The sequence below is a fragment of the Macaca nemestrina genome, chromosome 18 (assembly GCF_043159975.1).
Source record: "Macaca nemestrina isolate mMacNem1 chromosome 18, mMacNem.hap1, whole genome shotgun sequence".
Lineage (NCBI taxonomy): Eukaryota > Metazoa > Chordata > Mammalia > Primates > Cercopithecidae > Macaca > Macaca nemestrina.
The window spans coordinates 312,383-339,287 of NC_092142.1; the positions used below are offsets into that span (position 1 = coordinate 312,383).

Here is a 26,905-nt window from a genome sequence, read left to right on the forward strand (position 1 = left end):
CTTGAACACCTGACTTCACATGATCCACCCTCCTCGACCTCCCAAACTGCTGGGAACACACGCATGAGCCACGGTGCCCGGCCCATAGAGCTATTTAAATTTGACTAAAATTAAATAAAATTAGAAGTTCTCATTTACACTTCAAGCATTCAGTTACCCCCAGGCGGCCACTGACCAGCGGCTGGTAGAGATGTCACACTCCACACTGCAGAAGGATCTAGGGACGAAATGGCTCTAAGATCATCTCGACATCTTTATGTTGAAGCTACTGAAGTTTTACTCTGATTATTATAGACATCAGCATTTTCCCACTTTAAAATGTCAGAGCTATTGCAATGATCAGCTCTGTGGCTTCCCAGCAGCTCTTCTCTTCCTGGACAGAGAACTGTAGAGCATCTGCACTCTGCCTCCACAGTAAGGGATAGTAGAAGCCTCCGTATAAAATCAGGGGGAGAAAAAAAAATGAATCCCTAGTCCGCCTCTCCCCCTATGATTTTGTGAAACTCCTCTTAATATGCAGAATAACTGCCAGAGTTGCAATAAAGAAGCATCCCTTGACCAGGAAGCAGCAGGGAAGCAAGAGGAGGGAGATGCAAAGACCCTCCGTTCCCTCTGGGACCCCAGGCCCAGCCAGGACTGAGAAGGGCCGCACAGCCCGGCAGACCCGCACACCTGATGCGAACCATACACACGACTTCCCTGGGCCTCGGTCCCCTGCTCTGCCCTCACTGGCCACTGTGGCTCTGAGTAGAGGCAGCTCCCTGAGCCCTAACACCCACAGCCAGTCCCCTCCTTGCAAGTCTCAGCTGTGCTTTGACTGCCTCCCTGATGCTTCTCATCATCATCTGCGTACCGTGTCCCCTCTACCCCACAGCCCTTGCTACCGCCCACCCCACCAGGAAGCCTAGCACACAGCAGGTGCCTGAGACGCCCCAACGGGCGGGCATGCCAGGGTAGGGCTTGGAGTTCCAAGGGCCATGTCCCGCATACCACCACAAGTGCCGCGGAGGCTGTGGAAGGGGTCCAGGTTTCAGCCCTGCACTCAGCTTCTCCTGGCCCCCGAGGCCAAGAACCTAGCAAGGGAGCGCAGCGGGAAGCTGGGTCCCAAACCCACTTCCTGCTCCTCAAGAGGAAGGGGGCCTCGGGGCACAACCCCACGACACCTTTCCTCCTGCCAGGCTGCCTGTCACAGCACCAACACCTTCACCGCAGGGAAACCCACCTCTGTGAGGAGAAAACCAAGTACCACAGGAGCCACGTCCCCCGCAGCGTCTGCTGAGCCCAATAGCGACAGCAGCAGCCGGGTCCCCACTCAGCACACACCGACTCCGAACCCGCCACGCACACCACAACACCGACCATCTTGAAGCTCAGCTTCGACTCATCAGGTCTCTCTTCCATGAAAGCTAGGCATGTCTATCTTCCCTGGGCTCACAGAAAGAAGCGTGACTCAGCCCCGAGTGTGAACAGAGTCAAGCTCCCACTAGCTGTACAGACAACCTCCCTTGCCCTGTCCTGGGGAGGAGCCAAGCGCAAATAGCCATCTTTTGCCCACATAGGTACGGAATTCAGTCAGTTCTCTCAATGGAGTTGTGACAGGTCAACTCCAGGCTCCTCAGTGCTCTGGGGTTCACCTCGGGCCACTGCACCTTTGAAACGTGGCTGTGGACTCCTCTAGGGTGCACAGTGTCACGGCCATTTCATTCAGATACTGCAGGCCCCTGCCGTGGAGTCAGTACCCAGGACACCCCTGCCGGCATCCTCCGAGATGCTGCTGCAGCTGCTGTGATCTGAGAACAGCCATGCACAGGCATCAAAGGGAGGGCTTCTCAAATCTTTTCCAGGAGCAGTGGCTACAGCTTTGGAAGACGTTGCACTGAATCCTGGGTGATCGTGGCTTGGTCTGCAATCTAAACCTAGTTGCTGGGGAGACACACTCTGTTGTAATTGACAGAGGCTTTTGGTGGCAGCTCTACCAAGAGCAAGAATGGCAACTAATCTGAGATTTACTATCCATACTTTCTATTTGATGTTTAAAAGGAAAGCATCGTGAAGTTCCAGTAGCAAGGAATTTTCTATAATCTATCACACATCAAGATATAGCAGAAATGTAGCTAAAATGTTCATAGGATCTATGCAGAGGAAGAGACGGGTCTATTTCAGGAAAAGTGCTTGCTGGCTTTTAAGAAACATAGTGAAATCCCTGCCAAGTAAAAGATTGTTTATACTTTTGCTTTGGAAACGGAGGGAAAGTTCTTTCTTATTATTTGAATACATTAACTGTATTTAAGTGTTCTGGTAGATTAAGTATTAAACATTCAAAAGGAAGTAATTCTGTTCGGTCTATTTCATTCTTTAAATGAAGCTTTCAAAAACCGACAAATACCTGGCCGGGTGTGGTGGCTCATGCCTGTAATCCCAGCACTTTGGCAGGCCGAGGCGGGTGGATCACGAGGTCAGGAGATCGAGACTATCCTGGCTAAAAGGGTGAAGCCTCGTCTCTACTAAAAACGCAAAAGCCTAGCCTGGTGTGGTGGCAGACACCTGTGGTCCCAGCTACTCGAGAGGGTGAGGCAGGAGAATGGCGTGACCTGGGAGGCGGAGCTTGCACTGAGCCGAGATCACACCACTGTACTCCAGCCTGGGCAACAGAGCAAGACTCCGTCTCGAAAAAGAAAACAAAAAGTGGCAAACACCCCATTGTCTGCCCTGGCTGCGGCCATCTCCACGGAGTGGACAGAGCTTGGGAAAAGCTCACTGTGGAGGCCCAGAAGGCCGGGCCTGGCCTTTGCTCAGCAGATGAGCAAGAGGGTCAGCCACCCTAGGGAAGAAGCCCATATTTGCTATGTTACTGATGATATCCACATAAATTTCTATTTTGCCTCTCACACAGAACTGGGATCTATGTTTGAGCAAGCAGCTCATGCCAACAGTCCCTCCATGCCATCATTTCCCTGACCTCCCCCAGAAGAGCCAGGCCAGGCAGCGTCCCCACACGGGGACTGGGTCCCAGGAAGATCCTGGTCCTACCCCTCTTCTCTCTCATCCCTGCAACACCCTGGCTTGCTGTGGAAGCCCAGCAGTGCTGGCTAAACCCACGTTCACCTGGGGCATTCAGGAGAAGCCTCTGGTCAGAAATCACTTGGGAAGTAGGATTGTGTGTGCTGGCAGGTCACTCGAAAGGATTTGCAGAACTCAGTTTTCAACACAGGTGCCGCCACCAAGTCCCTGAAGACCTTTGTGGGCCTAGAGCCACAGAGCCATTTGAGGCACTCTCACAATCTCTAACAACCCTGCACAGAGGCCCTGTTTATCCAAAGGACCATAAAATTTTCCATGTAAACAAAGTTTGACATAATGAATTAAAAGTGAAGTCGCCACTTCTATTTTCCATTAATCCATTCATTCAAACAAGTATCTCTTGAGCGTGTTCATCAAATACTGTGGAATTAGGATTCAGTCCATGCCTTCAAGAAATATACAGCACAGAAGAAAAGGTATAGCTTGTAACTAACAGTGGTGAATAGGCAAGAAATACACATCGCAGAAGGAAAAGTATAGCTTATAACTGCAACAGTGGTGAACAGGCAAGAAATAAACATCATAGAAGGAAAGGTAGAGCTTGTAACTAACGTCATAGAAGGAAAGGTGTAGCTTATAACTAACAGTGGTGAACAGGACAGAATCTCATAGGCTCGTCAGGAGCCACCGAGGAGGAAGCCATGATTCGCATCCACCTGCAGTAGATAAATGTTTCCCGGATAAAGTAACTTTTCTACAGTGATATCTGCTCCTTATTGTTTAATCCTCCTCGATAGGGTATTAAATTACCACTTTATGTGCTGCTTATATAAAATACATCATTGTCAGGGGAGGTTATAAAATAATACTTCACACAAGCTTGGGCTGTGAATGGTGCGAGGCAATGGGACGATGTGTTCCCGTGTTCTCGAGACGCAGAAGGGGCAAGACCCTGCTTCCCTTCTCCTCCCCACCGCCCTGTTCCCAGATGAGGGGCGGAGGCAAGGCCGCCGGGCAGTCCTAGAGCTGGCTCCAGGGCCACGACACCACGCCCAGACTCTCTGCGCCCCATGCAAGAAACACAGACTGTGGGGCAATCACCAATTTACCTAGCAGTGGGGAGAGTCCTTCATCAAAAGCCTGTGCTTCCAGGAGCCAGGACAAAGCAGGAGCCCCTAGGAAAACTGTTCCGGGTGCTCCTGAAACCTGGGCAGAGTCACAGTCTGGCAGGAAGCACCAGTGATGCAGGTGTGCCCAAGATTGGGAGGATGGCCAGATGCCTGGAGACCAGACCGGCCTGCAGGAGATGACCACCTCTCTCTGGCTCATTAGAGACAGACAGTCTGGGCTTCACTTTTGTATGTGGAGTCTCACAGTACAGAAATGTCACAAAGAGATTAGACTTCGTATACCCCATTTTTTTAAATTTAAAAAACACAATTATTTCAACTAATTCTAAATCCAGCAAAGAAAAATAAGTATATAAATGCATGCCTCCAAAATGTAAACCACAATCTCTTTACCCATAGGAGACCCAAAATTTAGTGTACTTTTTCTTCAGTATGATCTCATTTTTTTTTAAGCCATTACTGAGGTGTCTCCTCACTGCCCCATGAGGAGGTTCATGGGCTCTTCAGGGCTCTTTGCTGTTTCATCATTTTTTAGATTTAAGGGCAGGATCATTTTCCCACACTTGCTTGCTTCCCTGATCACCAATTTTTCACAAGGACATCATTGTGCCTCAGAAAACCTAGTAACTGAACTTCATTAAAAGTGAAAACGATAGGGACATGTTGGCTGCTATGACAGCATCCTCAGTCACCGAATCTCCCTGGGGGACCCGACACACCCCCAATCTCCTTGGAACCCCAGCATGCAGGTATCGCTGCGGCTGACAGGACTGACCCACCCTGGGGGAGGCATAAAAGCAAAGGGAAGAGAAGGCAGGTGACTCATTTAGGAAACTCAGGTGATCCTCTCGAGTCACATTTCTCAGGGTGTCAGGGTACCAGTTACATGTAGGGAACCTCCTTGGCCTGGCAGGTGGCAGACTCCTGGGACCCTCCTCAGACATGTTAATCAGAGAATCTAAAGACGGGCAAACTCTGAAAAGTATCTGTAAAGGAAGGACTTAGCTCTGCTGTGAGCCCACTACACGTGGGGTCACGCAGGATGCCGCTCCCAGCGTCCAGTCTCCATTTCACCCTCCTGGGAGGAACACCCGTCAAGTCACAGAGCACGGTCTTCAGCGAACACCTTCCTGCGCGACCTCCACTGTCTCCCAGCCCTGCAGGAGTAGCCGCCGAGTAGGGGAAACAAGTCTTTGCTCCTGACCCGGCCACCTTGACGCTGGGCATAAGACCAGCACTGCTACGTCTCTGGGGAAAGGAGCGGCCCTGGGCAGGAATGCACTTGGCAGCCCCGGGGAGTGGCCAGGTGTGGACGACCAGGCCTCTGCCCGCAGACACGTCAGCACGGCATCCTGGAGCAGAACCTCCAGCCCAGCTGAGCCTACAGATGGCTGCAGCCCTAGACAGCATCTTCATGGTGACCCGGGGGACTGGGCTAGAGCCGCTCAGCAAGGCTGCCCTGAATTTGCAACCTGAAGAAGCTGTACAGTCGTACGTGTACTTTGCCTTAAGCCCCTAGGTTTTGGGGTCACTTGTCACACAGCGACAGACAGTGGATGTGCACGGACTCCCAGGCCACGATGGCCTCTGCCGGCCTCACCCGGGCTGTCTCATCTGTTCCCGTGACATCACGTTTCTCAGAGCCAAAGGCTGCCAGGATCCCCTCTTTTCTTCACGACGTCGTTACAAGCTCACGATACAAACTGAAAAAAAACAATCTGTAAAATACAATGTATGACGCAATACAAGGGGAATGCCCAGGCACACACACACGCGAAACAGGCACAAGTGTGAAACAGGCGCATGCACAAACAGGTGTACATGCGTGAAACAGGTGCACGCGTGAAGGTGTACACTCGTCAAACAGGTGTACATACACACATGAAAGCACCCGACATGAAGGGCTGTCTTTGGGAGCCTAGTTTTTAGACATCTCCCTCAGCCTTTTACATCTGCACGATCACAAACACAGCACACCACACTACTGAGGGGAAGCCCCAGCTTCTCATGGGGGCACATGAGGCTTTTTATTTATGCCACAGGTTGCATCACTACCTTCTAGAACTGCAAGGCCCCCCACTGCCAGGACTGGGTCAGGTCCACCCTGTGCTTCAAGGACCAGGCCGCCTGCCAGCCCACACGGACCTGCCCCTCGGATGGTGCGGCTGCTTCTAAAACAGAGGCTCAGGCCCACCCAGAGACCTGCAGTACCTGTTATTAAATCAAGACTTGGCTGTGGGTAAACGTGAAGATTTTTATTAAACATGACTCTGCAACATTCAAAGGACCATAACTGAATGCTCCTTTCGCAGCCACGGCGTGTCCAGACACTCATAGAGAAGGCCAGGGCGTGGGAACCCACGGAGCCCCGACAAGGCAGACTTGGAGCTGTGTGGAGCAGTTAGCATCCATTTTATGCTGATACTTGCCTTTCATATTCAGATTAAAATAAAAAATACGCAAAAGTAGTTCACATTCTATTTCAATTCTCTATTTTTGTAGTAACTGGGCCCCTTTCCCTCTGGTTTCCCAGCCCAGTGATAAATAGGCCCAGCTGGGATTTGTCAAAGTCTGGGTGTCTGTTGTAGAGTAAGTGATGGGGGTAGGGAGGGGAGCAGGAGTGGAAAGGAGGAGTGGGGGATAGGGAGGGACAGAGGGAAGGAGAGAGAGAAACCGCCGAAGGCTGGAGGTAGGAGGGTTGCTCCCTGGCAGCCTCAGGCTCCCCGTTCCAAGGTAACTGAGCTGGCATCATGCATGCGGTGCCATCATATGACTTGGCTGACACACGCCAGAGTTACAACAAAATGCTTCAGAAGACTAAGCACCAGCACCTTCAGATTAGGGTAGAGTCCCGGTTTCACGCTTGCCTTGTGTGACATTCTATAAATTGTAAAGATAACGCATTTTCTTACCAGCCATGCTGTTCCCCAAATACTAACTATAATAAAGACCAGACAGCATCTGAGTACTGAGCGTGTGTCAAGCCCCGTGAGGAAGGCATCATTTACTTTGCTAGAGAAAGAAACAGGCTCTGAGAGAAACTTCCTGAGGCCAGGCAGTTGTCTCCAAACCCACCCCGAGCCTCCTGACCCTGAACGTGGAGGACCCAAGTCATTTACGTGAATAATTTACCTACATGCATGTCCGATTGAGATTCAGCCCCCAGATCTAATCATCTCTATGCAGGAATGTGTCAGGAAGGTATACAATTCTATGAGTTCGAGCTGGGGGAACAAAGGCAGGCACCCTCGACACACATGTGGTGCGGAGGTACGCGCCCAGCACAGGGGCGGACAGGAGCAGGTCCAGCCCTGCCCAGTCACACGCCCACCCTGCCATGCCAGTGCAGGGGCCGCCACCGCGTCTCGGGGAAAAGCAGCTTCTCCTGCACAGGAATCTACCCTTCAAAGTGTGTTGCTGAGAAGGTTTGGACCAACATCTCAGAAATCAGACACCGTGTAACACGCTTATCTATACAGGCTGCCTATGTCAGGGAATCACCAATAATTCCCATCTCGCCATCAATTATTTCTGGTAAATACTGATTATTCTAAGTTAACTGAGGCAACACAAGAACAATATAATGGAAATGTCAGAGTCAATCAGCTCCACCTGCTGAAGAGCTGGGACTAATGATGAAACCTAAGGAATCCTGGAGAACGCAGCAGGACCCCAGACCCCGCGGACCACCCCAGCCTCCTTCCACAGGAGAGTTAGTCGTGGGGCAAAGGAACAACTTTCAAGGAATCTCAGAGGTTCTCAAGCTCTTGAAAGTTTAACGGGAATTAAATATTTGCATCTGAGTCACACGAGCACATTAAAAGTAAAATTTCCTCTTTCTACGAGAATTATGAGCTTGCGGTGGCGACACTGGCTCTCATGCTCGTGAGATGTTTGGGGGCAGCCGTGCGTCTCTGGTGAATCATTTATAATCATGAAAGAAGTGCTTGGGCCCTCGATCCAGGACCACAGACCCCACCAACAAGGGTCTAAACAGGACAAGCCTCGGCCTGGAAAGGCTGGTGTCCGTGGGGGCTGGGAGGAGCACCAAGGAAACTCAGGGGCAAGCCCCACGCAAGCTCAGCATGTCCTACCCCATGCAGTCGGCATCAGCCACAGGGACCTTTTGTTCTTTTTTGTTCAGGAAGGAACATATTAAAAAGCCCGGGGCCCAGGGCCTGGACTCCTCAAAGCTCTCCACAGAGCAGGGTTAATTGGCACCTTCCCTCATGTTCAAGTCAACTATATATGGCTACTGAGGGCATCTCAGAGCAGGTGCAACACTGAGCTTTCTTGTTGTCTGGGGAAAGCAGGAATTCCAGGCCTCTGCCTTAATACCTCCCCAGAGGCTCTGGCCCAGGTGAGCTCAACTTCTCCCAGGTAAGGAGCACAGACCAGCTTCCCCCATGCCCCTCAGGTCACACAGGAGCGGTGCAGACCCTTGCAACTTGGCACGAGCCCTCGCAACCCACCCTAGAGGCAGCAGCCCAGCCCTGTGGCCCCGGCCTGGCAGGAGGCAGCTGCTGGGGCCCCTGCTCAGGGTTCAGCACAGCGAGGTCCAGCCACAGCAGGGGAGACATCCACCACCCGGCCATTCATCTTTAACCTAAAACAGACACAGGAATGCGGCAAAGGGTTCCTTCCCCTGACAAACCCGTCCTTCCTATTCTCATCTCTCCCTCCTGCCCCAGTACTGCACCCAAGGCCACCCAGCACTGTGCCCAAGGCCCGATTCCCAGTTTCACAGGGAATCCAAGACAATTATGATTTTGAGAAACTGGGAGCTACATAGAAAATGAGTCGGTAAAGCCAGTGTCCACTGATCCTCCACTCCACACAGCGGAGAACCGTCCTCAGGATAAAACCCACGGGGCGGGGAAGACACGATCAAGGCGGGCAGGACCGCGGAGCCACAAACCTGGTGGTTCAGGGAACAACGCCACGTGAACACAAACCTAAAGTGCTCCACAGCTGGAAGACAAAACACAGGAGACAGAAACGCTGACCGTTTAAAAGAAAAAGAAAAAGAAAAAAGCCTCACTCTTAAGAGTCCATCAAGATTTAAGTTCTCAAGTCACAATGTATCAGCACAGACTTCTCATAATGCCTGAAACTTGGGACAGTAAACACGTGAATCAGTTCTCCCAAGTCCATCGTTTTCTTTGCCGAGCCTCTTCAGTCTCAGGCTGCTTTCAAAGTAAGCCCTTCTCTGTTTGTTGATGATTTAATAATTAACATACTTGAAAACACATTGACTTCCAAATTAATCTGCTAACAAAATATTAATTACCACACTGGCTGTCATCCACAGAAAAAAACACAATCACCTTCTGGTTGTAAAAACATTAGAATTCGAAGCCACTTTGGCCATCTGAACAGCCCCGGCTTTTGACAAGGGCATTCCAAAGCTAATCTGAAAAACTAGTCCAGGCCATGATTGCTGGGGGGTCGGACTTGCCCCATCACCCTACCTCCCTTCTGTAATTAGACAGATCTTAGACGTTTAGTCTGATGGGAAACATTTACAATCTATTCTCTCCGAAGCTACCTGGAGGATTTCCTCCACATGACAAAGCCTTGGTCTCCACAACCCCTTATCTGACAACTCTCTTAACCAACTGTCCATCAGGAAATTTTCGAATCTACCTATGAGCTGGACACCCCTGCTTCCAGTTGTCCCACCTTTCCAGACCAAACCCATGTACATCTTACATTTATTTGATTGATTGTCTTATGCCTCCCTAAAAGCTATAAAACCAGGCTGGGCTCTGACCTCCTCGGGAATACGTTCTTAGGATCTCCTGAGGGTAGTATCAAGGGCCATGGTAACTCATTTGGCTCAGAATAAATCTCCAAATGCTTCACAGGTTTGACTCTTTGCTGACACAGTACCTTTCATGGGTATTCATCTGGGGGACTCACAATCAACCGGAGGCATCAGTTGCCCACTGTGCAGAAGTCTCTGCAGGACTGAGCCTCTGGCACGGGGACTCCAACCCCTGAAGCAGCAGCTCTCCCACGTCCCACGGCCTGATAGACCTGCACCTCCAGGGCTTCTCATTTCAGAGTCTCAGCAACAAATCTACCAAACGTGATCAACATCACAGAATATTCCTCGAGGCTTTTGGCTGTTGTTTCTCCCCAAGTTTACTCTAGAACCAGAATGGCAACACTCGGAACAGGATGGTTCTCAGTCACTGACCCTCCTGGTAAATACACTGTCTCCAAAGCCCTTTCCCGCCAGTCACAGCTTCCTTCATGTCAGGCTCGAAGGCCACCTCCCCAAGAAGGAAACCTCTTCAATCTAGCAACCACAGCTCCTGCTCCCATCTAGAGCTTGTCTGCCAGGAAGGGAAGACTCCTCATTCCAGAGACAGCAGGTGCCACAAACTCAGGGTTGTAGCCATTGCAAAGGCAAACACTCATGAAACTAATAGACTTTTTCCTCCTTGGATACTGAGGTTTCCTCTTCTGGAGGTCAGCCAAGGCCATCTGCACGAGTCACAAGAGTGATGGCTCCAGCCCCTCCTTCGGTGTCAGCAGTGTGGCTCCGCTCTGAGACCCTCCTGCACCAGCCGGGCCATGCACCTGTTCCCACGACTGCTGTCAGCAGACTACAGTGATTCTAAAATCATCAGCAAACTGAGGTTCCGAAGGATGCATTTTAAAGAAAAATGTGTAAGTTTTACTGCATGAAATCAGCTACATCTTTTGCTACTCCAGAGGCTTTTTGTTTTGCTTTCCTCAAGGTTCTCTACAATGATCCTGACAGTCAAGCTTCCCAGTTACAGGCAGAGGGTTGGGCAGGCCGCATCTGATATTTAACACATACAGAGGATCCACATCATAGGATTTTCCCTGTTCACCAACATCATCAGGACAAACTTTAAGCAATAATAATCTCCCTGTCTGGAAAACTGAGCTCACTTGAGAACTAATGCAACAAATGTGTTTGACAAAGTTGCAGGTGGACATTTTAGTGAATGAATCACTATTTCAAGGAGGATAAAGGCTCACTATTCAAAGGCATGTTTTTGTCAAGTTTTGTAATTTCAGCTTCATGCATTTAAATCATGAAGTGAGGCTTGTACCTGATACATTACAGACTCTCTACAAAATAGACAAAATTCCAATTCTGTACATTCTCTCTCATTCTTTTCCATATGCATACGGATGGTGGTAATTTAAGTTGGCATTCCAACAGGATTTCTAAATTAAACTGTCTTCTACTTTAAACACTACGTGTTAAACATTACACGTGCCATTGTTCAACATTTATAGCAGGGTCGGTATGGCCCGTTTTAAAGATTTCTTCCTCACTAAAAGCAAGCGTTTAAACAATAGATGGTCTACTCTAAAATATTCTAGAGACAGAGATACATTTGGAGAGTGGACACACTTAACACAGAAATCCGCAACATCAAACAGGCACAACCGGCAGTGAGGGTGGAAGGGGCACTATGTGAGTGCCCCTAAAACACACACACAAGCCTGGCTGCCTAAAAGGAATGAATATAGCTCAACACTCCCATGTGAACATTGATGTGTCTACTGCCTTACAGAATCCTCCTAGCTGAGCTGCAGGAATCTTCTTTGGAACCTTTTCTCGCCTACACTGCCTACAGGTGCCCACTGGGCTCCCTGGGCAGTATCGTGTCTTTGTTTAGAATATCACAGTATTAGGAGATCTGTTAAATCCCAAGTCAGAGCCTTATCAAAACTCAGACACCATCCCTCAGGGCTTGTGGGCCAACTTCGGCTAATGCAGGCTGCTCTACAGTGCCCTGCAGATGGGCTTGGTGCATCCACACGATTTTAAGATTTGGGGCTGCCGTTTTCTGCAGTCCCAGACGCGGACTTACATATTCATCATGACTGAAGGCAGCACGTATTTTTATGTTCCTTCTGTAACGGTAATAATCATGGCAACATTTCCCCGATCCTTAAAAAAGCCTCCTAACAGCAGTTGCATTCCACCCCCTTCCTTAAAATTAATAGAATTTACCAAACTAGGTGAAATCAGTCTTCATGAGAAAGTGAGAAATCAGTGTTCACACAACGGCATAGTAGCTGGGCATAGAGTATACGTCAACATCCCAAACTAAGCACCCATCACAATTATTCCCAACTCGCAGGAAAGCTAGAAAAATTAGAAGGCTTAAAACATGATTATAAATGAAAATAACAAGAAACCAAAGTTTCTGAGGAGCATTTGTTAGCCAAACAAGGAAAGCCATTAACCAGTGCTGATTACATTGCATTTCATTACATTGCATTTGATTACAGCAGCCAAAGACGTGTCCAGAGGAAGAGACTTTTAAACATTAGTCTTTCAGTAAGAATGGTTGCTTAACAAGTTCAGACTACTAGGCTACACCAATCATCAATTAAAAAGCAAGGCAAACGAGTGAGAGTCATTTTCCTTAATCCTTAACGTGTCAAAAATTACCACATTGGTCAAGCTGGTCTCCAACTCCTGACCTCAGGTGATCCACCCACCCCGGCCTCCCAAAGGGCTGGGATTACAGGCATGAGCCACCATGCCTGGCTGAGAACTGTTTGACAGAGGCTGAGGGGAGGCTCCTGTCCCTTCCTGGGACATCCACATCCCACCTAGTTTCCCATACCGACTGTGACACTCGAAGCATCACAGCAAGGGCAGCTGCATCCCGGCAGTTCTCTGCACTAACACCACAGCTGCTTGAGCAGCCATAGCCCTGGAGCTGCCACTCAGCCTTATCGTGCTGGCACAAGCACAGCAGAAACTACCACGTCCCCAAGAGGGAGGAGTGGGGACCCAGGGGAGTGAACCAGGAGGGAGGAATGTAGCCCAGGGGAGTAGGGAGGAGTGGGGGTCCTGGGGAGTGAACTATGAGGGAGGAGTGGGGGCTCAGGGGAGTGAACAAGGAGGGAGGCATGAGGGCCCAGGGCAGTGAACCAGCAGGGAGGCGTGGGGGCCCAGGGCAGTGAACCAGGAGAGAGGCGTGGGGACACAGGAGAGTGAACCAGGAGGGAGGAGGGTGGAGTTTGGCTCAGCAAGTGAAACAGGAGGCAGGAGTTCGGCTCAGGGAGTGAACCAGGAGGGAGGAGTGTGATCCAGGGAGAGAACCAGGAGGGACGTGTGTGGTCCAGGGGAATGAGCCAGGGAGGAGGAGGGAGGAATGTGGTCCGGGGAATGAACCAGGAGGGAGGAGTGCAGTCCATGGGAGTAGGGAAGAGTCTGGTCCAGGGGAGTCAACAAGGAGCCTTTGGGGGTAGCAAGTTCACACACCACAAATACCTCCCAATCCATCCGCGTGCAAGGAGGGGCCGGAAACCACGCAGGAGCTACAGCGCTTTCTCCTCACAGAAGAGGAGGAAGGATATCGAATCATGCATGAAATCAGAGCTAAAGTTCTACCACGGTGGGGAGACGCTTCACAGACCCAAATGGGTGCAAAACAAAACCAATCATACAAGATCAGTGGATGGAACGGGATCAGAAATTTAAGCCTGTAACAAGCTTTCAGAAAAAACTTCACTTGATCTGCAAGATGACTGCAGCTCTGCTTGATCATTTCTGCAAAGGTCTAACTCGCGATGAGCCATCTCAGAGCGGTTCAAGAGGAGTAACAAAATCAAAACGCCACGGCATCCTCCGTATTTTAGATAGCCTGCAACAGTATGGAAATGAGCAGCGGTGCCAGAGCTTTCAAGTTTCTTTGAAGTAAATTCCAGCATCAGGGCAGCATCTTCCTGGCTGAAGCAATGAGGTAGGCTCCTGCTCACCGCATGGGAGACCAGCTTTCAGCTAAGCTGCTGTTAAGGGTCTGCAAACCACGATCCCCGACCGAGCCTTGGCCAGGGAACCAGAAGTGATTTTTACACTTTGACGTTTTCACAAAAGAAATATATGCAGAGACTTCTGTGGCCCTCAAAGCATAACACGTTGCCTACTCTGCCCTTTACAGGAGCTTCTAGCTTTGCTGTCAGTTACAAAGTGTTTCTATAAAATAATGTCACTGATTCTCAAGCATGCCAGCAAAAGTCACACTTCTCAACAACCCTCAATGGAGATGCACCATCCTGTGTTTCACACAGATTTTAGATTTTTAAAAGCCAAAATAAGGGAGGTAATTCAGCTAAGTATTATAGTAACACAATTTGAGATACTTAATGATGTGTGACAACAGAATACTTGGCATTCCTGTGAGGCAATAAACTAGCTCAAACACAAAATAACAAATCAAAGCATGTTTTGGCCTCTCAAAGTGATCAGTGAAATTGGAAATAACATTCAGTTAAATGACACTTAAAAAAAAAAGCACAAATAAAACAAATACTACTACACCATCACTCCTTAAATTTATTTAACTACTGCTGCCAAATAAAATGGAGAGACTTCTTACTGCAGGGTAATAATCGGCCATTGTCATCATGAAATAGACCGCTGTGCAGGCTCAGGCCCTCCAGCCCACAAAGGCAGGGGGAGGGAGGAGAAACGATGGCCAGAAACAAAGGGACAGGGCAACCATGACCTAGTCAGCAATTGTACCCTCCCACCTTTCTTCTGGACTTACAATTTTGGAGCCATCTGGGTTTACCTTCCTATGTCCATAAGTCAGCAAGTTCTCGAAGCCAGAAATCTACAATGCTTCTGGCAGCCAAGTCCTCTCGGCCTTCCCCCATGTTTTAGGGCCTCATCAGCTCACCCCTGGATAGTATCAATGGCCTCGGAGCTCCAGTCAACCTGGCACTCCACAGACTCAAGTATGCCAAGAGCCACTCCAGGCTGCCACTGCCATGACCAAAGGCTTTCAGAGACAGTCGCCAGCACTGCACAAATCCATGTGGCTTCACCAGGCGCAAAGCGGCTCCAGCATTCCATCCAGTCTGTCGCTGCTACCATAGCTGTGAGTCTAGGATGTGTCAGGAAGGGAAGGAAGACACCATGTACATCATCTCATTTAAGCTTCAGTGTCACAAGGTGGATTTTGTCGTGCCCATTTTATGGATCAGGAAAGTTTTAAGGAGGGCAAGCACAGGGCCCTGCTGACACAAGAGCAAGACCCGCAGAGGCCTGGGCATGACCCCCGCCCCACGCTCCCTGGGTCCTGATATCCACTCCCCCGTGGGAGCCTGATCCTGGGTCTGCCTGAATTGCTACCATTCCTAAGACACGACTCACGTCTGTCCACCTCCTCCTTTATCTGTTTCCCACAGCCCAGAGGCGTGTGTGCTCTTCCATCCAGACAGACATCACACTTCAGCACCTGCATCTGACATCACTTCAGCCAAAAGCTTCTCTCAAACCTCCCCACACACCTGCCGGTCACACAGGTCTGCACCCATCACCTTTCTCACACGAATTCTCACATATTCCTGTGTAGCACCATCCAACTGATGATAGTCTGAGAGGAGGAAGCGTTGTAGATAAGTCCACGTTCTACTTTGCTCCCAGCCCTCCGTCTTGCGTCTTGCATGAGGCAACCGATTAACAGCAATTTCATTTCAGCACAACATTTCCATTTGAAGAAACGCAGAGCATAGGGCTCTGGTCATAATTAAAAGCTTGTTTCATTTGTCATTTGAAATTCCATGTACTGCTGCAACAGCAGCACCCCCTCCTCGCCAGGCTCTGCCCTAAGGACATCTTTCTTCCGGCGCTCGATTCCCATCAGAACCCTGGCAGTGAGAGCCCCGCAGGTTTCCCAGCACCTCGGGCTGCGGCTTCCACGCTGGGCCGGCACTGACAGGACCGGAATGGTGCCCCCAACAACTACAGGATTGGAAGCTGGTCGACTGCTCTGTAGAATGGAGACATGTTAGTAATCCCCGACATTTCCACTGACAGGCTGCTCAGGTAAACTGGGAAAAATCCACAAACTAGAAAGAATCCATGGGGAGGAGCACTTCTGTCTCCAACCTGGCAGCAAACGGTGGCTGTGCAGACGATCTCTTCAGGAAAACTATCGACTGTATCTCAGGTCAACAACAGCCCCGCTGAGGGCCAAAAAATCAGCTCCCCCTGGCCCTCACTTCCTAAGGGTCAGCCCTCCCAGGCCACCTCTCCTGGAAGATCAGCTCTGACGCACCCACGACGGTCAGGAACCGGCTCTGGGACACATTTCCCAGGCTCCTGCCCACCGCCCTCTCTCTTCTTCCTCCTCCATCTCCCTCTTCACTCCCATCCGCCCTCCCCCTTTCGCTTCCCTTCTCTCCTTTCCTCTCCCTCCCTCATTTCCTTTCAGCCCTCACCTTCCTCACTGCACTTCCCTATGCAACTCAGCGGACGCATTCTCAGGTCAGTAGAGTTTTCTTTCACTCTGTTTTTATTGCAATGATCATTCTTAATGAACAGAAACCTGTTTCGGACCATGTGGATGCCACCTCCTGACCAACTGCTGCCCCGCGGCTCCGTGTCCACTCAGTGACCTCACGTCGCAGGTGCCCAGCAGTATGGCTGTGACCAGGGGTAGCAACATGGGACATGAGAGAGGTATCCCAGACAAGAGGCCCTGCAAAGCCTCCCCAGCAAACCGGAGCAAGGCCCAGGGCGGTAGGGAGAGCGCCGTGCTCACGATGTAGGCAGTTCAGCTTCCGCAAACTGTCCATCGACTGCAACTTACTTTGTTTCCATGGTTACAAAAGAACCATAAGCATTCTGAAATATGTTCTTGGTTTCATGTGTTGCGAAATCTAAGCAACATTATAAGAAAAATCACTGAATTCTGCCTGAGGCTCTAGGGGTGTTTTCCTCTCTGAAAGGAGCCCCCTTCCAGGACTTGGGATTGAGTGACAGCCTTCAAAAATCACGGTTATCCTGGTGGTAACAGGGAACTCCTCAGCCCGCCAGGAGCTGGGGCCCTCGACAGCCCCCACGGTTCCAGACGCCAGTGTTCTAAGAATCACACATGTGCAGATAGCAAAGCTTGCTGCACACACGCCAGGTGCTAACAAGCCCCAAACGTCTCACTCATACTTGCTAACCACATCGCTTCTCTCAGCCTCCACGGCGTTTCACACTGCCTTTATATAGAGATGAACCATGCGTCCTGAGCGCTACAAAGATTCAACTCCTTCCGGGAAGAGGGGTGCATCTTTCCATCACGGGGTCCTCACTCCAGCTGGCACAGGATTTGCAGAGTGGGCGAGTCTAATGTTGATGACACTTTCTCAATATTCCCTTCACACCCCTCCAAAAACAAGAGTGCTGCCAGCTTCTTACCGACGTTGTAATGAGCAAAATATTTTTCTCTTATTTGTCACTTTTTAACGTAATACTAGTGAAGAATGTGACTCTGCATGTACACTGTAAGCACCCACACCGTGAACATTCTGCTCTCCTGTGACTGTATTCACAGGTCACAAGGACAAAACTTCTCCATAGTAGCCATATATATATATATATATATATTAACATGACTTCCACTCATCTGAAAGTCACAGATGTGGCTTTTCCTTCATAAAAAGATCCAAATGATACACAAACCAGGTTTAATAAACACATTGGTCCAGGTGGGAAAATGACCCCTCAGTCTCCCTCCCCTCAAAGACCAGGGCAGCCAGGAAACTGTGCTCTCCAGTAAATGACAACCGGCAGGATTCCTTAAATAAGCAGCCGGAAGATTCCCATCTCACAGAGAGCGCCTTTCAAGACTCAAGATGTCCCCGGCTCCCTGAATGTCTTACAAAGAACAGACTACCCAACTGAGGACTGAGGCAGTAAAGAAACATGTTTTCGGCCGGGTGCGGCGGCTCACGCTTGCAATCCCAGCACTTTGGGAGGACAAGGCAGGTGGATCACAAGGTCAGAAGATCAAGACCATTCTGGCTAACACGGTGAAACCCCCTTCTCTATCAAAAATAAAAAAATTAGCCAGGCATGGTAGCGGGCACCTGTAGTCCCAGCTACTCGGGAGGCTGAGGCAGGAGAATGGCGTGAAGCTGGGAGGTGGAGTTTGCAGTGAGCCGAGATCGTGCCACTGCACTCCAGCCTGGGTGACAGAGCAAGACTCTGTCTCAAAAAATTAAAATAAATAAAATTTAAAATGTTTTCAGCAAATAGCATCATCGACCCACAAATGAGAGGTACCGTTTTCATTCTAGGAGGGAAACACTACAAAGTACGTACATTTTAGCCCCGTAAGTGAATTCTTTGGGCGTTCCTGTGTCCGCTATCAAATGCAACACATCACCTCAAAAGGCAAAGTTCTATAAGTCACATCCAAGGAGGGGAAAAATCATTCTAAGTTTTAGCAATCCAGTAAGAACCTGATCCAGAGAAGCCTACTTGTTCCAGACTCTAAGCAGCAATATATTGCTACAATGTAATGAAAACAAAGGGATGATTAAGAAAATTTCAATACTAATAAAAGACAAAAACGTAATTGGATTTATTCTACTCTAGACAGAGCAGCCGGGCAGTTCACCCATACGTTATGAACGTTGCTGTTTATCAGGCAGGGTCCAAATTCTGTCAACAAGGCTTGACAGCAAGGGCGTGATCTCCACTCACTGCAAGGTCCGCCTCCCAGGCTCAAGCGATTCTCTTCAGCCTCTGGAGTAGCCGGGACTACAGGTGTGCAGTCATCACGCCCAACTAATTTGTGTGTTTTAAGTAGAGATGGGATTTCACCAGGTTGCCCAGGCCGGTTCCCTGGGTCTCAAGCTCCCAGGCTCAAGCAATCCACCCGCCTCGGCCTCCCAAAGGGCTCGGATTACAGGCGTGAGCCATCACGCCCGGCCCTTTTTTTTTTTTCTTTTCTTTTTAAGTGACTAATGTGCTTCACAGTCTTGTAGGCATTTAAAAAAAAAAAAAAAAAAAAGAACAAGCAAATTCTGTAAGGGAAAGAAACCATTAACACTTTTTACACTTCTCAAAACTCAAAACTGAAATGCTAAGAATAAATGTATTTTATTCACAGAAGCAGCATTCTTAAAGTTCTGTAAAAGTGATACCATGGACACCACCACATCACAGATGAGCGTGGCAGGACTGCTCAGGTTCAGAACACATTCTCAACAGTCCTCTTGCCCCTTTCCTCAATGGGAACACTTTATTCTGTCTTTTATTCAAAGTAAGTATCTTGCAAGGGAGTTGAAAAAAACTGCATAGCAGATTTTAAAACTTCAATGCTTTTCTCAATGTTCGCCACATTCTAATGCATTTTACTGACTACACGGCCAATAAGCCTAAAGCTTTTTGCATCGGTAAAGACAATGCTCCTTGTAGCAATAGGCTTTTTCTTTTCTATACAAAGATCTATAACTTAAGCTAGTAAAATGGGCATTTCACAAAGATTTTGCACAATTCCTAGCACAGATTTTAGCAAAATAAAACCATTATCTTTCCTCAATTAAATAAGCAAGCATAGGAAACTGCACAGTTAAAATAACCATTCCATTATTTTATATAAACACAAATGAGTAGAGTATGCTTTGAAAAACAGTATTTCCATATGCCAACGATGAAGCAGAAGACAGTTCCTCAGCCTCATATGACATTTGACAACCGAAGTACTCTGGCCCAAGCCCAGCCCGGTTAAATGAAAATGAAGTAAACGTGTGAGTGACCATGGTGGGGCACTCTGATAGCCACAGTCCAGGAAAGAACAGCTAACATCTTTCTTCTTCATGGGAAAATCGAAACATACTCGAGAGACCTTGATTCTTTAAAACACAGTCTGCCCCAGTACTAACCTTAAGCTCCCAACGATCAAGATTGCTATAACCACAGAGGTGTTTTTCCAGGCCCTCGAAAATCACGGACATGGTACATACCCAACGTTTTCAAACACTCAATGCAGCCAATTTGTTAAATGTGCTGTGATACCGGAGGTCTTGTGCAGGACCAGAAGCGTCGTAGCCTGGTTACCTGTCCTGGTGTTCAATGCTTTGCATGTGCAAGACCTGCTGTTACAATTTACTGGGCTTAATGTGATTCCGTTCGTCACAGAAGAGAGCTATGACATTTACTTAATTCCACGCACAAATTCTCAGGTTCACGTTCCACGAGTGACTGCTCTGTCCACGAGACAGCTGAGGGAAGACCCAGGAAAGGCCTGGGAGATGCCAGGTGCTCACAAACTGGTATCAGTCTGCTGGTTCTGGCTTAAAGGAAAACAGACATAGAAGAAGCTAAAAGGGCTCACTACACCTAATATCACAATGTTCTCAACTTTACCTTAGCCAAAAATAAAAGCGGAAAAGTAAAACTACTCCAGGGCATGATTCCAGTGCTAATCTGAAACATGAAATATTTAGAAGACAAAGCTCATTGTGAGTGCAAGTAATATACACATAAAACACTGGTTTCACAAAACCCAGTCTTTGCGATTGCTTTAATAAGAAGTAAAATTCTCATGAGGATCGCATACATTAACTGATTTTCAAATGAAGGGACTGGTAAACTTCAGGGCATATGATTTCTGTCACACACAAGTGGAGCAGTGAGAGAGAAGAGCTAGGATCAAGTGTGCTGAAGCTGTCCTAGGACTGAAGTTCAGTTTCTTCCAAAACAAAAACACAGGAGGCTGTCAACTTCGATAGCAAGCTCTGCTTGAGAGCGTTAAGATGCTAAAGTTGCAAAGGAGCTTCTCCCTGTATGGGCACGTGTGATCCTTGCAAAAACAAAGCTCAGCATTATCAAAAATTAGGAAAGAACACAAGCCTTCCAGACATGAAATCCAAGAGCAGAAGGGAGCAGAGTGCAAGCTTGCTCGGCAGAACTGTTCCCGGACAACAGCACAGAGGACGTCACAGGGAGGGCAGGGCAAGCAACAGCAGCTTCCGTCTCGCCGCAAGCAGGGCCTGAGCCAGGGGAGCAGTCTCCTCCAACCTGACAAGGAGGCGCGAAGAGCCACAGAGAAGTCAATTCAAGGCCCTTTTCAGAAAGGGGCAACAATGAGAAAATCTGGTCTCACCCACTCCCCACCTGCCACGGTAACAGCTAAACTCGCACGTGCGCCTGTCACGTTCCCCAACCCCTCTTGCAGGTGCTCTTCCTGCACCCGGGTGCCTGTCTCCGTGCTGCTCCTGAGGCCACACCTGTTGTCATCCACTAGTGATCGGGAATTCACCTTTGTCCGGGAGAAGCAAACGCAGAGTTCACACACTCCTGTACAGGTTTGCTGGCCAAGAATCTAACTGCACTGTCCGATTCCAGATGTGCTGGTACCAAGGAGAACGTTCGATGCCCGGCATTTATAAACGGTATCAGTGGGTTCTCCTGGGACTCCCAGGCGGCCGCATGAGGGACGGAGCTGTTGCCCTGCTACCCCGAGCCAAAGCAAGGCTGAGAGGCACACACCACAGGCCACATCACACTCGAGCACCGACTCTTGACCGTTGCTCGTTCGTGTGTTAAGAGTTCAGGGAGCCGGGCGCGGTGGCTCAAGCCTGTAATCTCAGCACTTTGGGAGGCCGAGACGGGTGGATCACGAGGTCAGGAGATCGAGACCATCCTGGCTAACACAGGTGAAACCCCGTCTCTACTAAAAAATACAAAAAACTAGCCGGGTGAGTTGGCGGGCGCCTGTAGTCCCAGCTACTCGGGAGGCTGAGGCAGGAGAATGGCGTAAACCCGGGAGGCGGAGCTTGCAGTGAGCTGAGATCTGGCCACTGCACTCCAGCCTGGGCGACACAGCGAGACTCCGTCTCAAAAAAAAAAAAAAAAAAAAAAAAAAAAAAAAAAAGAGTTCAGTGTACAGGCGACAGACAGGCCTGATCTCAGCCATGGGACAACAGTGACTGCCCACAAGTCCCGTATCTAAGCCCCGACTTGCCCATCCATCCTTCCTTCAGGAACAATGCCCACCTCACAGTGCTGCCATGAACGCTAAGTCAGCACGTACATACACAACCAAATTCATTGCAATTGTGCTTTCTACAACAAGTTAATACAACCAGGCGCTATCATTGAGACTGAATAACCAATATTAGAACAGAAGATCAGGCCAGGGATGGTGGTTCAGACCTGTAATCCCATCACTTTGGGAAGCTGAGGTGGGTGGATCACTTGAGGTCAGGAGTTGCAGACCAGCTTGGTCAACAGGACAAAACCGCATCTCTACTAAAAATAAATTATCCAGACATGGTGGCACACACCCTGTAACCCCAGCTACTAGGGAGGCTGAGGCATAAGAATCCCTTGAACCTGGGAAGTAGAGGTTGCAGCGAACGGACATCGTACTACTGTGCTCCACACTTCCAGCCTGGGTGACAGACCAAGATTCTAGTAAAAAAATAAAAGGTCAAGATGAAAACTGATTGCCAAGGTCCATGTTCCATATACTTCAAACATAAAGTTCATTAGCTGGTACTTGATCAAGCTGTTGATTTCTTCATTACAATCTTGTATATCCTTCTAACACGGCTCAAAATGTTTACATTTGAGCACACCTCGAGTGTAACAAAAAATAAAGTGCCTATATTTCATAAATGAGCAAGTTCCAGTAAGACTGCATCCTGCTCTAGTTAATCCTTTGACAATGTAAAACTGAACCATCCTGACACAGCACTGACACATGGTACAAGAAGAATGACCTCCAATTAAATCACTAGATTTAGAGAACACATAAATATAGTTTATCACTAATTCCCCAGCGATTAGCAAGATTTTAAAGGAAGAAAAAGTATCGGGACTGTAACTAGGAATAAAGGCAAAAATAAACAAGAGAAATTAGTCACGTTTAAATCAATACCCTTTCTGTGGGGCCGTAATAAAGTATACACAACAGGTGTGCAAGCTGTCATGCTAAACTGTCACCAAGCTCTCTATGAAGGTAGTAAGAGCGTCCCAAGTCGCAGAGCCTCATATTCCTATTTAAATGCTACACAGCCAACACCACACTCGGCACGCAGTAAGAACTCTGAAAGCTCTGAGGAACGCATGATGGGATGAAGGGCCCCAGTCCCGCCGCCATCGCCCTGCTGCTTATAAAAATATAAAACAAAGCCCTGCCTTCAAGGTGCTCAGATCTAACTAGTACAAAGTTTTGCTTTTGACAAGTTAACTACGAATGATGAAGACTCTCAACAGCTGTGTGAAAAGTAAGGCAACCTCATAAGAGGAACTTGGCTGAGACTAAACCCAGAGATGGTTTTTTAACCACAGAAGAGGAAAGAACTGAAGAACCTTACAGAAAGTTGACAGCAATTTCTATTTCTCTATGGTAGAACCTGGAATTTACCTTTGAGACAGACTGCCCTTCTGTTCTGAAAAATCAGATTATTCTTGCAATCCTCCATCAGGACTGAAATTCCCAAAGACATGGAAAACCAAGTACTAATTTTAAAACCCCCCAAAAAAACTACCTATGATCTTAGATGTGAGATTTAATATTCTCAAATTCCAAATTTGGAAACATTTTGCACAAAGTCCTTATTTTCCCTGTTTACTTGAAAGCTCTCTATTCTTTTATCCTAAACATCTTCTTTCTCATCCTTCCAAACAGTGTCTGAAGATGAACTTACATATCGCTTTCAATGTTAACAAAGAAGATACTACATTTGTCATGAACTGTTTATATTCACAACTCTAGGAGGGATTTTGCTACATCGTGAGGAATAACACGAGGCAGTTAATACGCCACGAATAAAGAACAGTAGAAAGTGGACACATTTCCTGATGAGTGCCGATTTCTCATTGAGCTGCTGACAAAGTTATAATACAGAAAGCTAGACAGCTGCTGTGTTAGTTCTACCTCACTTAAGTGACCGAGTCATTGTTGTTTCGGTTCCCTTTCTCGTCTTGGGATGAGACACACCTCACAGAGCTGTTTATGATTTCAGGAACACACACATCAATGAAGTGACTATTCCTAAATCATTGCAAAGGATATAGTAACCTGCCAAATTTCAACTAGGTTGCAACAAACAACTGTTTTCATCCTACACTCTCCGGTGCCAGCGAGATAGTGTGTTCTCGGATCCCTACAGGAGCCCTATTCCTGGTGCCATAGAGCACACACACATTTACATTCACATAGTGTACGTATATGGTACACTGTAACACGTGTACCTGCATAGAGCATACACACAACCGAATACGTAGAGTATACATAAGTGCACTACATGCGTACAGAGTGCACACACATCCAGATCCATGTGGTGTACATGCATAGAGTGTACACACATCCAAATATAGTGTACAAACAAGTTCACTACGTGTGTAAAAGCATAGAGCATACACACATCCATATAGCAAATGTACATAAGCTAACATGTATGTGCATGCATAGCATGTACACCCATCTATATGCATACAGTGTACACAGGTATACTATAACCTGTATGTACATGCATATGGCATACACATGCACATCCATATGTATATAGGTATGCTATTTGCTGTATGTATACACATGCGTATAGCATACACTCTTATCCAATGTACGTAGGTGCACTACAGCATGCATACATATGCGCAGTGTACACATATGCACATGTATACAATGTACATCAGTACACTAACATATAAAGCGTATACACATATGCAATAGTGTACATACATATGCAGCATGTATATGTATTAGTGTGTACATACCCAGAAGTTTATTCAGTGTGCATAGTGTACATGCATGCTTGTGTGCACATATGTATATATACATCTGCAGAAATAATGTGCACATACTCACATGGTGTACATACACAGGTATGTATACGGCATTAAATACATGCATGTACGTACACATGCAGAACAGATAGGTGTCCATGTAGTGTGCATATAATCATAGTGACCATAGATACACACATATACACATGTACATGCATGCCTACAGCATGCACGTGTGTAGGACACAAATGTAGTGTACATACCTATACATTGTAAATACATGCACAGTGTAAATACACGTAGTATGCGTTCACCACATACACACATGTACATTTATAGAGTACACATATGCCGAGACCGAGAACAGGTCATGAGTATTAATACTGCGGAAACGCTTCCAGTTCTACCTAAGTGAATTTTTTTTCAAACTATAATAGAACTCATACAAAAAGGGTTTTAAGGAAATCAATACAGCTAGTGACAAAAATCAGTGGGAAGGGCACAACCACTTTCCCTCAGAGTTCTGGGCCTGACCGTGGAAGTTCAGAGGTTTCCTAATGCAGTACACATCAGAACTGACTCACAATGAAGCACTGCTTAAAAATTAAAAATGTGCCCTCATGTTTTGCCCTTTGAGACAAAGCCTCTTAGTTAATCGAGTTCTGACTGAATTTGACTCACAGTACTCTGGCAGATTCTTCATTTTCTGGTGAGACAGACGAATGTCCCAGGGCGAGGGCAATGCCAGCCCTTTCAGGGTCAGCTTTTCGAGGAGCGATGTCTGGCAGAACACAATCCAACACCATAGTAGGATCCCCCACTCAGCCACTTAGACGCTTTTGGGTACTTACTGTCTCCTTGTTTCCCTTTCTTGAATTCAGCTGGGGGGAAAAAAACGAAAAAATCAAAACCAAAAACAAACAGCCCATGTGTTAGTGTGTCTGAAAAGTTAATACATCCACATCCAACTTTCTAAATGAGACACGGCAGGTATGATGGTCACTGAACAGTGGCCACTGGTGAGAAAATACAAAGTCTTCCGCAAACATGAACGAGTTTCTAGGAATGCAAAAGTCAAGGGAATTTACTTCACATATTAAAGCTGTCAAGGGTGCTCATCAAAAATGTACTTAGAGGTTTTCCTTTAAAGATATTTTTGAAGATTTTTAAGTTGCAATACTTAAAAGCCTCTGGGAAAAGAAAGAATACAGGTATCTGGAAGATTTATACTAAATGATTTTCATGTCTTTTTGATAAAGTTAAATAAGGTCAGCGTTGAAATAATGGGTTCCACTACTCTGAGGCTGTGGATGGAATCCACAACACCAATTGAATGAACAGCAAGGCTGCACACACAGGACACAGGCAGTGAGCCAGCCTGACTAGTTGTCAGCTTCTGGGTCAGTTCTACCCAGTTCTACCCAGGCCCCACTGGAGATAAAAATCTGCCCTTTAGAAGCCTTCAAACCCCACCTTTCAAAATCTAATCCTCTTCAACTGAGGCCCAAGTCCAAAAATCTACTGACATCTTAGCACCTGTTAGGCCAGCTGTCACCTAGCCTTTTTGGCACCAGGGATGGGTTTCATGGAAGACAATTTTTCTGGGGGGTGGTTTTGGATTGCAACTGTTCCACCTCAGGTCAGGCAGCGGATCCTCATAAGGAGCACCTCTGAGATCCCTCATATGCAGTTTACGATAGGGTCCCAGCGCCTAGGAGAACACACAGCTTATGATAGGGTCCCAGTGCCTAGGAGAACATGCGGCTTACAAGAGGGTCCCAGCGCCTAGGAGAACACGCGGCTTATGATAGGGCCCCAGAACCCAGGAGAACATGCGGCTTACGAGAGGGTCCCCGCGCCTAGGAGAACAGGTATTAAATGAGTTGGCAAAGCCAAAATCCACCGGATCTACCACTCCAAAACAAACATACACCACTGCCCAATATTGATGTGAGCCAAAAACATGGAAGTCCTGAGGGCCCACACTGACCACAGCCTGACACCACTTCTGCAAGAACCAATCACGTGCCTAAAGATCACCCGTGATGACCCAGGAGAGCAGCTTTGAGCAGAGACAAAGGTGAAGGAGAGGCACATGGGCCAGGGTGCTGGGTGTGCCCGTCTTTGTGACCTCACTGAGATTGCTGACCTCTGGCCCTTGGTGTCCGTCCTATGGAGGTGGTAGCCCCCAAATCCCTGCCTCCCTTCAGCACTGACT

At 48.0% G+C, this 26,905-nt stretch overlaps 1 protein-coding gene across 7 annotated transcripts in view; it reads right to left on the reverse strand.

Annotated features, from left to right (window-relative positions):
- The window catches only part of LOC105471856 (disco-interacting protein 2 homolog C-like), a 220,576-nt gene that overhangs the window by 104,433 nt on the left and 89,238 nt on the right, over window positions 1-26,905 (reverse strand). For 2 of the 7 annotated variants that reach the window (XM_071083724.1, XM_071083727.1), the window contains exon 1: window positions 25,369-25,569. The exons of 4 other annotated variants lie outside the window; for them this stretch is intronic. The gene's annotated coding sequence lies outside the window, so the exon portion shown is untranslated. Of the gene's footprint in view, window positions 1-9,069; window positions 9,261-25,368; window positions 25,570-26,905 lie in introns of those variants that run through there. One more of the 7 variants, XM_071083730.1, reaches the window with a different exon arrangement.